Source organism: Rhinolophus sinicus, chromosome 3 (genome assembly GCF_057876585.1).
Source record: "Rhinolophus sinicus isolate RSI-liver-muscle chromosome 3, RSI-T2T, whole genome shotgun sequence".
NCBI classification, from domain to species: domain Eukaryota; kingdom Metazoa; phylum Chordata; class Mammalia; order Chiroptera; family Rhinolophidae; genus Rhinolophus; species Rhinolophus sinicus.
In genome coordinates this window covers 154,806,616-154,821,620 of record NC_142503.1, presented here as the reverse complement: position 1 = coordinate 154,821,620, position 15,005 = coordinate 154,806,616, and positions in this window count along the sequence as shown.

Here is a 15,005-nt window from a genome sequence, read left to right as displayed (position 1 = left end):
GTTCTAGGGGTACTTATAATAACCCCCTTTTTTCCCTGAAGTTACGTGAGTGAGTCTGTGTTCCGTGTAGCCTGTACAACACCTTTGGCCCACAGTTTCTGTGGGCCAAGAATGTTCGTGGGATTTCCAGGAGATTTTTCCAGTGCTTGGGATTTAGTCATTTCCCAATAAACGTTTGTTGAATGACTGATTGTTTAGTGGCTAGTAGCCATCCAGATAAGTAGGAGAAACAGTATCTGGGAAGGAAAGATAACAAAACAAAGCTCAAAAGATGTATTTGTATTCAAAATGTGGACTCTGTTTTATTTTCTCAAGAATGACTACAAGCATTGTGATAGGATAGGACAAATGTGCCACAAATATTTATTGAACACCTTTTGATTGCAAGGCAAAAACTTGAGTTTAGGGCATCTAGAAAGATGGATGAGAGACATGAATCTTTTCCTCCAGGAAAAGTATCTGCATATGTGGGGGGGGGGGTAAAACTCTCTCCCTGTGGGTCATTTAATGTGTATTTCCAACCACGTTACCGTTGTCCTAAATGCTGCCTGGGCCATGATAACTCGTAGCTCAGTTTTTCTAGGAGAGCTTTAATATTAAATATACCATCCCCTTTCCCCCAGAAGAGCACCCATACTTGCAATACTACATTTCCCAATATTTGGTTAGAAGAGAGAGTCAACATGAGCACAGCTTATTGCCATATTGTGACACCTTTAACAGGAGCCCTCCCTTGAGTATGTACATCAGAGGTTGTTTGTTTAAACAAAACCAAACCTCATTACCTGATAGTCACACCTTGTTTAACAGCAAGAGCTCTACCTGTGTTCCGTGACTACCCCAGAGTCAACTGTGCTGACTCAGGCAATTAAGGGAAAGTGAAGAATCTATAATTAAACCCAGAGACAATTGCTTCTTCCACTGGGTTCTGGAATGCAGCCTGTTATGCTCGTGGCTCACTGTCCCATGGAGCAAGATACAGCATGTTCTCTTCAGACACAAAGGAGTTTTCTTTCTCCAGGATTTGTGAGGCTACCATCAAGGAACCAAGGAAAATATGCTCCCGGGAGGGCTTGGCGCTCTGAGGAAGGTCTTTAAGGTCATTGTGGATCCCTTTCTTCATTGCTTAGTGACATACACTGGCCTAATTCTGCGGTGAGGTCCCTGAGTATGTTTGCTACCTGGGGAGGGAGGGGGGGTTTGCACAGGCAAAATGGTTCTCCCAGTTCAAACAGAGGCACTGCATTTTCCTGCCGTACATCTTTTGTCTTTCAACAGCAGCAACTACATAGAGATTTAATCGAGCTGACTTGCAGTAGTATTTAGCTGTCTCAAGAATGGCAATGTTCCCTATGCATGTAAAGTTTAAAAATCATTTTCAAGTTCATTATCTCCTCACAACTTCTTATGACAGCATCAGGAGGAGGGCTCTTATTTCCACTCTATAGATTAGAAAATCACGGGTAGCGACCGGCTCACAATCACCCAGCAGGGAGGTGGCAGTGCAGGGACCAGAATGTGGATGTCCCAGCTCCCAGCAATGGTCCTCTTTCCATTAACCATTCCCCAGCCTGTTTGAGTTCATATTTAAAAGCAACGCGTAACATAGAGAGGGGGCTGCCAGAGGTCTTTTCTATGAACATGGTTAAAAGGTGATAATAATGAGGTTGGGACTAAAAGTTTGTCTTGTCCTGTGTGGGCCAGCTGGGTACTGCATCCCAGGCTCCTCGACCCACCCCTATACTCGGCTAATGGGAGAACCTGGTGAGAAAGTGTATTAGGCCAAGGAAACCTTTCCAACTCTTGTGTTTATGGCCCAAGGTGGGACAAAAAGGACATCTTCACAAAGACAGAAAGGCAGGTGTATTAATTTTGTTCTTAGTAGTTTCCGTGGGAGAGTTTGAGGTACAGTAGTACCTCTGTTTTCGAACATCTCTGTTGATGGACATTTTGGTTTATGAATGCCGTAAACCGGAAGTATATACTTCGGTTTTCAAACACGACTCAGAAGTCGAATATGTCACACAGCTTCCCCTGAGTGCAAGATCCTGAGGCCTAGCTGTTGGCTGTTTTCAAATGTTTCAGAGCTTGTGGATTATGTTCGAAAACCGAGGCACCACTGTAATCGTTAGACACCCACACCTGCTTCTCTAAAAATCCTTGGGTCAGTAAAGGAATGAGCCACAAATCCATCTAGGCCGTAGTACATTTTGGGGGAAATGAAGACAAATGAGGTGGTCAGGAGAGCACCTAGTGCCTCCTCAAGCCTCATCTTGTGCAGAAAAGAAAGCTTCCCTAGGCTCTGTAGTCCAGAGACCCGAGCCAGCCTCAGGGGCCACATCGGAACTTTGGAATGGTTTTAATCATTACTTCCCTGCAAATCTCGCATTCTTTTTATATTGGATGCCACCTGTTCATTTTTATATTTTTATACTTGGTTCTCAAATTTCCACTGATGTCCTTAACAGGAACATATGTGAACGTGACGTTTGCAGCCTCCTGAGTGGCAAGCAGAGTTCCACTCTTACTCCGCAGACTCTGAAACCCGATGCAAAAACGCCTATGGATGTGGACGACCCTGTTGTTTCCTGTTCTAACTGACATCTGCCTACCATGCATCCAGGCTCTAGGACGGCCGCTATGTGAGGGAAATTCAAAATTGGGATTTCTGAAATGTTGTTCCTGTGCCTATGCCACACTCACTGCCCAAAGCTTCATCTTTAGTTCATATTATTTGGTTTGGAGGACTATGGGTGGGTCCAGGTTACTGAAAATAGGCGGTGGGCTTCCTTGTTTTTGTAAAGACCCTGTTTTGGCTGACTAGCAAAACCCCAATTATGTTCTCCTGGGACCCTTGCTTCTACTTAAGAGAGCCTGTTTTCTTTTTCTTAATGATTAAATTTACTGGGGTAACATTGGTTAATAACATGTAATTTTCAGGTGTGTAACTTTATAATTTGACATCTGTGTACTCTACTGCGTGCTCACCACCCAGAGTCTACTTTTCTTCCGTCACCATATATTTGTACCCACTTTACCCACTTTGCTCTCACCCACCCACTTTCCCCTCCGGTAACCACCATTCTCTTGTCTGTATCTACTATTTTCTTGATTTAGGAGAAATTGCTCTTTCTCAATAGAAATGCTTCTTTGGGTATGTTTTTTCCAGATGACTATTTCTACCTCAGTAAATTCAATGAAGAAGGGAGCCAGACCTTTCTGCCGCTCAAGGCAGAGGAAACTTTCTTTTCCTGAGGTCCTGCTGCTGAAGGAGGGAGCTCCAGGCTGCTGGCAGAGTGCCAGAAGAGGCTGGGTATTTTTAGCATGGCCTTCTTCACTTACCAGCACCTGCCATGATCTGTAACCCAAGGGGCTACTTAAATGCCAGTGACATGACTAAGGAGAAGGCAGCCTGAGCTAATGTCCTAAAATACCACCCAAGGGAGGCTTTTCTTGCAGGAGCCATTTCATTACTAGCTCTGTCCCTTGTTCCTCCCCAAACCGTGGAGCTGTTACAGATCCTGAGTGAGATGTGTGACACCTGCCTTGGGAAGAGGTTGGAGAAAACCACGGGATCTCTGTCTCTCGATGCCAGACAGTTTCGTTATAATGATTCTTCTCTTGGCCCCCAACTTCAATCTTTCCCTCTGCTGCTCCTGCCAGATGGAAGGGACAAGAAAGTATTACACACTTATTGGGGTGATCACATTGTGAGGTATATCAAGGTCTAATCACTATGTTGTTCTATATGCCTGAAATGAGTATACTATTGTATGTCAACGGTAATTGAAAAATACATTTTTAAAAATTAAAAAAAAAAAGAGGGAATGTCTATACATATTTTCCTGGAGAAAAAAACTTCTCGTTTGATATACATGAAAACATGTGAAAAGGAGAGACAAAGTCCAGTGACTGTTCTGGATCAGATAATCGTAATGGGGATGCAAACATCTTTCTCATTGATAAAACTCATTGAACTCTTATCCCCTAAAGATGGGACACGCTGGAAATAGAAATATGTTCTCAAGAAGCCTGATACATTTGTGGAGGACAGATGCATCATGGGTCATGAAGGATAATGAGAATGTCTTCGGATGTCTCTAATCTTGGAGTTTGACATCAGCCCATACTATCCACCGCATTCCTTGGTGCCACTGTCAGATGTACAAGACTGGGCTGATAAATTCTAGGGCTCGCCCAGTGTGAAAGGTCTTATGGGCCTCTGCTGGTTTCTCTGGCTACTGTACATTCTCGAAAATGCCATGGAAGGCCTGGTTATAAAGTCAAGAGTTTATTTCAAAAGGAAGTAAACCAGAACTTAAATATTAAAATGAGTTTTATCCCCTTTAAAGTGGTCAATTTTCATTTAGTTGAGTGAAAAATACAAGCAGGGAATCATACATACAGTGATATAATAAAAAAATTATATGTATGATATATAATATGTATCAGACACACACACGCACCTGCGCAGGTCTGACAATTAAGTTTCCAAACTGGTAGCAATGATGTTGTTATCCTTTTTTGATATCAGAGGGATTATTCATTATGAATTTGTACCAACTGGATAAACAGTTAACCAAGTTTACTATTTGGAAGTGCTGGAAAGCCTGCGTGAAAAAGTTAGACGAAAACGACCTGAATTTTTCGCCAACAACTCATGGCTCTTGCATCACGACAATGCACCAGCCTCCACGGCACTGTCTGTGAGGGAATGTTTAGCCAGTAAACAAACAACTGCATTGGAACCCCTCCCTACTCACCTGATCTGGCCCCCAATGTCTTTGTTCTTTACTCGAAGATAAAGGAAATATTGAAAGGAAGACATTTTGATGACATTCTGGACATCAGGGTAATACGATGACAGCTCTGATGATCATTACAGAAAAAGAGTTCCAAAATTGCTTTGAAGGATGGACTAGGCGCTGGCGTCAGTGCATAGCTTCCCAAGGGGAGTACTTTGAAGGTGACCGTAGTGATATTCAGCAATGAGGTATGTAGCACTTTTTTCTGGGATGAGTTCGCAAAATTAATTGTGTGTATATATGTATACACACAAACAAAAAATTTTGGAAAGTTGCACATCAATCTGATAATTGAATTTACTTCCTCTGAGGAGGCAGGAGACGGAATAGGATTGAATATGGTGGTCAAAAGGGAGTATAGCCATATCATTAAGGTTTAATTTGTGTAGGTCGAATTTTATGAATTATATAATTACAATGTCAACCATCTCTTATTTTTCTTTACTGTCATTGAAAACTAGATTCCCATCTTACAGAAAATTCTGGAGGGCTTATAATTGCCCGAGTCTCTCAGAGGAAGGGAAATCCACTTTGGCATGTATAGTACCCAAAGCCACACTGCAATTAAAATCAATTAAAAATAAAGTGGTTGATCTCCAGGGCACTTAACGGTTTTAAAGCACCTATTATTTGTCGGGCATAACACTGGGCACCAGACATTTAAAAACAAGCAACCCAGCATTTTGGCCTTCCATGAGATCCTTTATTTCTAAGTCACTGTTTGTGGCAAACTCAGAATTTTAAGTTACCCACTGGAACTGCCATTAGTGCTATTTTACAAGCCACCCAATAAAATTAGTTTCATTACTTTACCATCCTGTGTTTGGACCCAAAGCAACATGTCCCCCAGCTCAATCACTTATCAAATTTGCTGCACCTGTTTCCTAACGACTAATGGATGTTTCCAAAATGCCAACCTACTCTCAAAGGATAAAGATTGAACTCACGAGACAAAATCAAAAGAATGAGCTTCAGAGTCTAAGGGAAGGGAGGTGCCAAGTGTGGAGCTCAAAAATACTTTTGGAAAAAATACAAATAAAAGAACACACAGCAAAATATTGACTACAGTTTCTTAGATGATGGAATTAGGAGAAATTTTTGAAATACTTTTTATACTTTCCATAGTTTCAAAAATGTTTTACTTTTATAATAATAAATCAATAAGTGTTCAAGAACTCCTTTAACTAACAGCAACAATGTAAATATGAGGCCTCCTAAAGGGACAATTTTGAAAGGGACAGGCTGATGACTCTGAATTACCTGTTAGGTTACTTGTCATAGTCTGCATGTTTCCTATTTCACAATCATGGGTTATTTGTGTACTTGTCTTAATGCCTCTCCCAGCACGAACTACCCCTCTCCCAGCCAGCACCCAGCTTAGGACTTCCACTGAGTAATAACACAAGTAACAACAGCAGTGGACTCTCATTAGACTGGAACAAAGCTAGGAGTTGGACCCAATTAAGACAGACACCAGAGTTCACCTTCTCAACCACTAGACATATCACCCTTCCCAGTGCTTGATGGGAGTAGACCCACAGCACATGTTTATTGAGTAAACAGATGTTTCACGTGTGCATTAACATTTTAAAAACTATATATCTTGTAGTTACACGTCATTAATAGCAATAGAAAAGCTAGCAGCCAGTATCTTCTCAGCTAAGATATGAGAGAAAGCAAAAGTCACTCTAGCCTAATTTTACCTCCACTCTCTCTCTGTCAGTCTTGAAATCTGAGCTCCCAGCTGGAAATGATGTGTTTCCCCCAAGTATGAGGTCAGCGGTGAAGCTGTTATTCATGTCCTTCTCTCTCTTGGGGAAGCTGGTGACTTCTCAGGCATCAGCCAACTCCTCCAAGGCACGATTGCAGGCAGTTGCTCTCTGGGTTCCCGGGTTCCTCCATTATAGAGACCCCAGTGTGGGTTGGCTCCTCACTGTCTTCATTTCGTTTTGCCGCTTGCCAAGTGGGTGGCCCTGGGTGCCTTGGTATTGCCAGAGACAAACAGAAGCCCTGAGAAGGAACAGCCCAGGCACTGAGCACACCTGATCCAGTGCAGAGCCAGGCCGTAGTCCAGCCCTCCTGTCCAAGCCAACAGGCGAGTGAGTCCCGTTTCAGAAGTCAATACCAGATTGCCTTGTTCGGGGGAGAATAATGCCTTCTTGGGCTTTGGTGTCACCCAGGCTAGAGTCTGAATAGGGATGAAGGCCCTTAATCGCTCCCTGCCTCAGTTTCTCTTTCTGCAAACTAGAGATAAGAATACCCACCTCATAAAATTGTTAGGAGGATCAAGTGTGATAACAGAACCTCTGTGTCTGTCACTTCCCCTCCAACATTTCACAGTTGGGAAAATGATCACCAAATTAATTATCTCTTATTTACCCATTGAAACAAACAAGCTCACTTGTCTTGCTACCGGCCATGTCTTCAGTATAATCCATTGAAGAATGAAACTGAACATTTCTTGTCAGATTTCACACACAGGAATCAAGGATACACACTTCTGTGTGTACCTTTGTGAGGAGCTGGACAGTGCTATTTTAAAAGCACAGGCTTTGAAGTTAGACCAACCTGATTTTGTCATTTATTAGCTGTGTGACATTATCCAAGTCACTAAACCTCTCTGTGCCTCAGTTTCCTCATCTAAAAAAATGAGGATAAATAGTAGTACCCACTTCATCAGGTTGTTGTGAAAATCGAACTAGTTCATGAATGTAAACCACAGTGCCTGCCATGTAGAAAGTTTCAATAAATATTACCTTTAAATTATTACAAATTTACCAAAAATTCCAAAGCATATGAATAGGTACACATGCACGTGTGTGTTTGTGGGACTGTGTATAAAACAGTAGCACCATTTGGGGTTGTCTGCTGGGCAATGAGCTCTTCTCCACCCCACACTCTTCTCAGAACAAGGCTGCTCTTCTGTGACTTGGCCCCCTGATTCCTATCTCTTCCGGGGTACTTTGGTTATTTATTTTAGCCAGATAGCTTTTGTTTGAAAATGCTAGGGAGGTGGAACCTTGAAGCCCTGCCAGAACTGTATCACATGGGCTCTGGGGGCAAGTCAAAACCTGACCCCTGTTTGTTTTATTTTTAAACGTTTTATTGACATGTACCACACATACAGAGATGTACATATATCATACGTATAGGACTCAAGGGCTTTTCACGAAAAATCAACATACCCGTGCAATCAGCACCCAGACTGGGAATCAGAACATTCTAGAATCCCCTTGTGCCCCCTTCCACATAGGATCTCCCTAAGGGTAACCACTACCCTGATTGCTTCCTGTTTGTGAACTTTCTATAAATCTGGTTCCTGATTTTGAGCAGCTCATTGCATATTTGTTTCTCCCCCAAATCTACATGGTGATAGGTCTCCATCTGTTTTTGATTATTCATTCAAGTGTCAACAAACTTTTGCTCAGCGGCAGCTACATGCAAGGCATTGTGTTGATTAATTAAAGCAATGGCACAAAATAAGTTCAGTGTCTTGAGTGGTTTTTGCAATCTTCCTCATGTGGAGCCACCTCCTCTAGCTGTTTCTCTCCAAGTTTCTCATACTTTTGTATCTGGTTTTCACTCTATCTTATCCATAAAAGTGAGTCTTCTAGGTAAAGATCCCATCAGAAACCCACCAGTGTATGTGATTTCTGATTCCAGAATTCCAGGAGAGAGTATTTGACTGGCTTGGTCCACTCTTGGTTGTGTCAACTGTGGCTGGAGGGTTAAGGACACATAATGCTAGAAAGCTGTGCACCCCCCAACTCCCACCCGGAAAAGGAGGAATGAAGGGGGAGGGGCCTAGCTTGAGATTCTCAGCAAGGACCATGGTCCACACTGGCCCCTTCCAGCTCAATGATTTCTTTTTCTTCTCAGATTCAGATTCTTGACCCAAAGTATAAATTGATCTACTCACCCTCTGCACTAAATTTGAACTGGTCATTAGATAACATGGCTCATGGAGGGCTAGGGCCAATGTTCCCCAAACTACCATTTGAGGGGCATTTCCAACTCTCATGCAGCCGGGTTGAATGGCGGCTCCTTCATCTGGCTCTGAGAATCAGCTGTGATTTTATAGACACACATACTCTGCAGTTTCTCCCTCTGAGGGAGGGGTGTGTTCCACCACAGCACAGACCTGGCCCTTGAAAACTAATTTCCTGGATGCAGGGACCACCAACTGTTTATGATGGTTATTATTATTGCAGAGCATTGGAATTCCTGCCCAGAGTCCAAAAGTCACCCACGTGAAGGAGTGTTTGCAATGGCATCCTGAATCCTGCATAAAATCGTGGTCAGAGTGAAGAGCATAATGCTGGATCTACTGTCCTACCTCTCCTTATATGCCATGGGGCAGAGAGGGAGGCAGGGGACTGTGCTTACTTAGTGTGCTTTACATCTGAGAGCCCATTTAACCCTCACTGCAAAGGCAAGAGGCAGACACTATTACTCCTCCTCCTTTTAATGGAGGTGCAAACTGAGGCAGAAGGTGGTTAAGTATAACACAAATAAAGCCCACAATCGTTTATAAAGTGTCTCCTTATCTAAGTTCCTCCTTTTTACCTCATTTACCCCTTTTTACAGATGAGCTTCTATAGCTCAGTTTCCCGATTTTGCATCCGTCATAAGTTGCAGAGGCTGGACATAGACTCAGAACTCGACTCCAATCCACTAAGGCAAACCCACAAATAACTGTAATAAGCAGCCGTTGGTGAAGACTGCCGTTAGATGATGTAGGTGAAATCCTGTGCTATTTCAGAGACTGGTGAGCTCATGTACAGATGGAAGAAATCGAGGAAGGACTGAAGGAGGAGGTGATATTTCGACCTAGTTCTTGTAAGTGGGCAATATTGGACAAGCGTAATTTGAGCAAAGGGAATTCCAGAAAGGTTCGACAGGAGCCAAACCCTGGGAAGGCAGAATTAAGGAAATACTGGGAAGTCTTTGATGTATTGGGGAGATTGGTGGGCAGAGTAGGAGATGAGGCTGGAAAACCAAGGTGCCTGTCACCTGGGCCACGGTCATTGTCTCCTTGACAGGTTGGGGCAGATGGGACAGTGGTTCGACAACCCACAGGTGGAGAGCCTGTGACCTCAGAATCCCCTGAGTTTCCTCAGCTTCACTGCGTGCCTGTAGTTAGGGCCAGGGTGGGGGCAAGAGTTGGAGTGCCTTATTATTTACAAGTTCCGGAGCGATCTAACAACCTTCTAAAAGAAGGAACAATAAAACTTTTATAGACTATTACAGAGTCAGTTGCCCCATGAGGTAGAGACAGACTGTAGTCTGTGTGTTGGGAAGTTTGCAGGTCAGGGAGGGTAGGGAGCAAGCCAGCCAGGGAGTGACAGCTGGGTATGGCTTCCTCTGGCCCCATGTTCGTTTCTACCTCCAGAGGCATGGCTTATGGGAGGACAACATCTCTTCACTGATCCTGTTTCCTCATCTACAGAATGGGAGATCATAATATCTACCACTCAGGATTGCAGCAGAAATCCAATGAGATATGCCCAAGTGTCTTGCGATGTTACTTTCATTGTTATTTTATACTGTTATTAAACTTAAACCTTCTCATGGCTACATACCTTCCCAACTAGAAAATAAAAGTCTTTAGGAATAGAGGCCATGCCATCCATTTCTTTAAATCTCTGATCATGCCAAACAAACCCTATTGTTGTAACCAATTGTTTCAACAAACAAAATAGACAAATTCTTAGTAAGGTATATTTGCCCATGGCCCTGGGTGTAGTTTTTGTTGAGCCTCGCCTCAGTTCCTGAAATCGTAATGAGCCAGATCTCGCAGAGCTGAGAGGGTTTTATACAATCTTCAATACTAGTAAACAAAGTTTCGCTGAGCCCCGGTCGTATGCCTGGCCACGAGTGAGTTCTGGTGCACTGGCCCTTCTGCTCTAAGGAAGTAGATTATTTCAGAATCAAGAACATGAAATGCGCTTAGGTGATCACAAATGGATGAGCTTAACAACCCAGTTATCAAAACATGAGGGTCTTGTTCTTCCTGCTGTTGCAGGTGCATCAGCAGAATAGGGTTAATTCTCCCCTGAGTCTCACTGGAGAGGGCAGCCAGCCCTCCAGTTCTTGAGTCTTGCATGCCTTGCCCTGGGGGGTGAGGTGGGGTGGAGGGCTGGTAATGAACATCTAGTTTGTGTCTGTGATTCCAGTAGTAAGAGAAAAAGCATTCGGGCTTTTTTTGGAAGGTCCAGGCCCAGCTAGAAGGAAAGCTTGATTGCCCTAGAGGAGAAGGGATCAGGAGCTTGGGACTTGGGAGGGGGAGAGGATAGGAGACCTTCACTCTTGAGGGTGGCAGGACCCAGGGTGGGATGGCTGCCTATGTGCTTAAGGACCATGGCACAAACACTATTGCGATGGAGCTTTGGCTGCTGTCCCGGCTGAGCCTGGCATGGTGGTCATGGATATGTTTGTGGAGCAGTTCGCCTTTGAATGGACTCTACAAGTTTGGACCAGGGAGCCCAAGAGTGACTATGGAGGATTACAACTAGAGGACTCTCCTCTATTTTCTCATTGCTCATGAAAGCCCCAGGGAGAGGGCAAGAAAGCCACAAAAAATGACCAACATGGGACTACATGCTGAGATTGTTCTGCGAGGAACTGGAGCCCGATTTGATTGAATTTGGAAACATCTCCAATAGCAACAATTCTTACAGCTCAAGAGGGGCACAAAGATTCATGCCAATTTGGCTAACAATGGTGAATGCTGTGTAGAGAAATTGCTGTGGAAAAACTCTCCCAGAACGTGAACATTGTGGGTTGAGGGTGGAGAGGGCAGAGGTTGACGTGAAAGAAGAGCTCAGTGCCAATTTCCATAATCTTTGGGTGACAAACTTGTTTTGGAGAATTAATTTTTGGGATGAATGCCTGGAAAATTTGTGTCTTTGATATATTTGAAAAACTAGAAGATGCTACAAAACCATAGGTAGTCTCTGTTGTGTTAAGAGGGAATTTGGATTTGAGCTGGTTATTTCACACTGTATCATACTTTTATGGTTTGGGCATCAGCTTTAGGAGAAGGCAAGGATATTTTGGGAAGTGAGGGCCTTATTTTGGTCATTCTGTATTTTGTTTCCATTTGCTTATCCCCAGAGTTCCTGTGCTAAGTTCTTTTTTCAAGAAGTGTCCTGCCTTGACTCCCTGTTGGAATTTCACAATTTGGTGTCATTGGTAGATTTTCATTGTCAGCTGTTCTAGGGATGTTTATTTTCCCAGAAGTCCAGGGACCACAAAAGGGAAAACTGTGAAGGTATGGTTAAGGAGAGACGGCTTCCCCTAAGATTTTGATAAGAAGGATTGTGGGATAGCACTCCCATCCCAAACCAAGGGGATGGAATCAGAAATCTTTGAGATGAGTCTGGTCGGAGCTTATCGGTGGATGGGGTGCCTATCTAAGACGGTCCAAGTGTGGGGTGAGGGGGAAGGGTGTTCCTTAGGGCAGCAGTGCAAGGAGGCCTTGACAGGTTGAGGATGAAGACTCACAGTGGGGAGGAGATCAAAACTGCAACCAAGGGCCCACAGCAGTCAAATGCAAAAGGTGGCTAAGATAGAAGAGGTGAGGAGCAGAAAAGTAAGGGCGGAGTTGGGGAAAGAGGTTAGGCTGAGGAGTCGAGACCAGGTCTGGGAAGGGAATCAGGTGCGAGGGCATCCTTGACTCCCTGTGGTTGGGTCACTCCGCAGAGAAGAGTGCTGATCTTAAGGGTCCAGCTGGGCTGAACACTCACCCTTGAGAATCTGCGGGACTTACCTTCTTTCTTGTCTGTCTGCTGTCTAGACTCTGCTATGACTCTCAGGCCTACCTGCCTGACCCTTCACCCCAACGTGGCCAGGGAGAAAGACACAGAGAAACAACAAGAGTCCATTTGGCCACCAACCAGGAACAATAACAGAAGAACAGTTTTGATGGAATATCAGAGGTTGAAATTAGCAAGCACTTCAATTCATGGTTTGGTTTATGTCTCCTTGCCTATCTCTACTCTGGGGAAAGAGATCCAACAGTACACACCAGCCAGAGCCCTCTCCTAAGTTACAGATGGATCTGAGTTCTGCCCATTGCTCCCTCTACTTCACTGGAAAGTGGCCTCTTTAGCTGTCTCCTCTGCACCCTACAATGTGTTCTGGGCTCCAAGATCAGGCTAGATCTTAGAAGAAATGGCAGGAACTAGGAGCTGCAGTTCTGCAGACACCCATTGAATCACCCTGGCAGCTGGTCCTTCTGTGGCCATGCTGCACTCCTCAGCTCCACCTGGGCCTGAGTTTGCTTACCATTGCTGCCTTGATTCCCTAAACCTCTGAGACCAGGTTCCTCTATCCTGCCCTCCCCTCCATGCTCCATGCTGCAGTCATCTCCTGGTCTGAAGTCTTGCCCTTGACTCAGTACCTGTCCTTTGCCCTTCTCTCAAATTATACTTGTCCAATGCTTCCTTCTCTCCAATCCAGACCCTCCAGCCTGGATCTGCCTGAATGTCATGCTTTCAGTAACCATTAGGGTGTCCACTAGTTACCTTCTAAATTCTCTTAGGTCAGTCGCCTCTCTGCACTTCTAGGCTCACCTGTTGCTGAGAACGTCCTCAACCACCTGCCCCACCTTGGTGGGTCTCTCTGTGTCTTGGCCAACCTTGCGTGACCGATCCCCTGCCCTCTAAGCCATAGCTGTGCTCAGGGGTTCCAACATTGTTAATCCAACAACCAACAAGTAATTCTTTATGGAGCACAGACTCTATGGTTGCTGCTATGGGAGCAATTTTCCTCAAGTAAGTGATGATTGAGAAGCAACGAACATCAGTTTGTAGGAACATGAGACCAAATGTGAAATTATCTTCATTTACCCTTTTGGAAGAGTTATTTGATCAAATGTATTAGTTATCTAGCACTGCGTAACAAATTACCTCAAAATTAAGTGGCTTAAAACAAAAATAAATATTTATTACCTCACATTTTCTATGGGTCAGGTTTAGCTGGGAAACTGGACCTTCTCATGAGATTGTAGTCAAGATGTCTATAGTTATCTGAAAGTTTGATTGAGCGAGGGATTTACTTACAAAGTAAACTTACAAAGTAACGCGTGTCTGGCAATTTCATGCTGGGTGCTGAGAGAACACTACATTTTTCCCTACAAGCCTCTACATGGCTTCGTAAGTGTCCCCATGACATGGTGGCTGGCTTCCTCTAGAGTGAGTAATCCATGAGACCAAGGAAGAAGCAGCAATCTTTTATGACCTAACCTTGGAACTCACAGACTATCACTTCTACCATATCCTGTTGGTCATACAGGTCAAATTCAATGTGGTAGGAACAATTTAAGGGTACAGATAATAGGAGGTGAGGACTATTGGGTACTATATTGGAGACTGAGTACCACACCAAAGAACCATTCAGCTTAAAGGCCAGGAGGAAAATCAATTTTGTATATTAGAAAGATAATATTTGTTTAATGCTTTATCGCCAATGTTGGAACAGTGCCTAGCATATAGTAGGTACTCAATAAACATTGAATGCATGATGGAAGTAAATGCATGATGGAGTGAACAATATGCATTACTCTCAGGAGGTACTTTGTAAGTACTTTTTCAGACTTTACACAATTTCATCTTCACCTCTGTGAGGTAGATAGGGCTAGTATTATTAACACCAGTTTACAGAAGTATTGATAGTATTATTAACACGACTTGATTTCAGGTATTTAAAGCATTGCCCAAAGTTACTCAGCCCAGAATCTGATGCTCCTTCCCCCATGGTCTAGTCATAACACGATCATGTTGTGACCCCAGTTCACCAAGCTTTGTCCATGCCCATTGGCTCTGAGTTGGGTATCTGGAAGTGGAGGTGAAATGACCCTTGGGAGGCTGGGCCAACTACCTTTTATGGTTTACAGGGCAGATTTACTGTGAAGCTAGTGACACGTAAGGCCTCTCACTTGCATGGGCCCTTCTAAGGCAATTCCAAATATTTTGGCAAGTGTAAACCATTTATCTGTGACTTCATTCAACAAACTGAAACAAATTCTAGAAGATGGTAACCTGCTGTTCAACAACATTCCCATCACTCATGACAATGCAGCTGCAAGCATTCTGTAAAAACATCAGTTGGTTCTCAGAACAGGTGGCATGTCCAGCTGATTTCCTGAATCTCACTTTCATATTACCTGAAGTTGTTGACATTTTCAGTGTTTTCCAA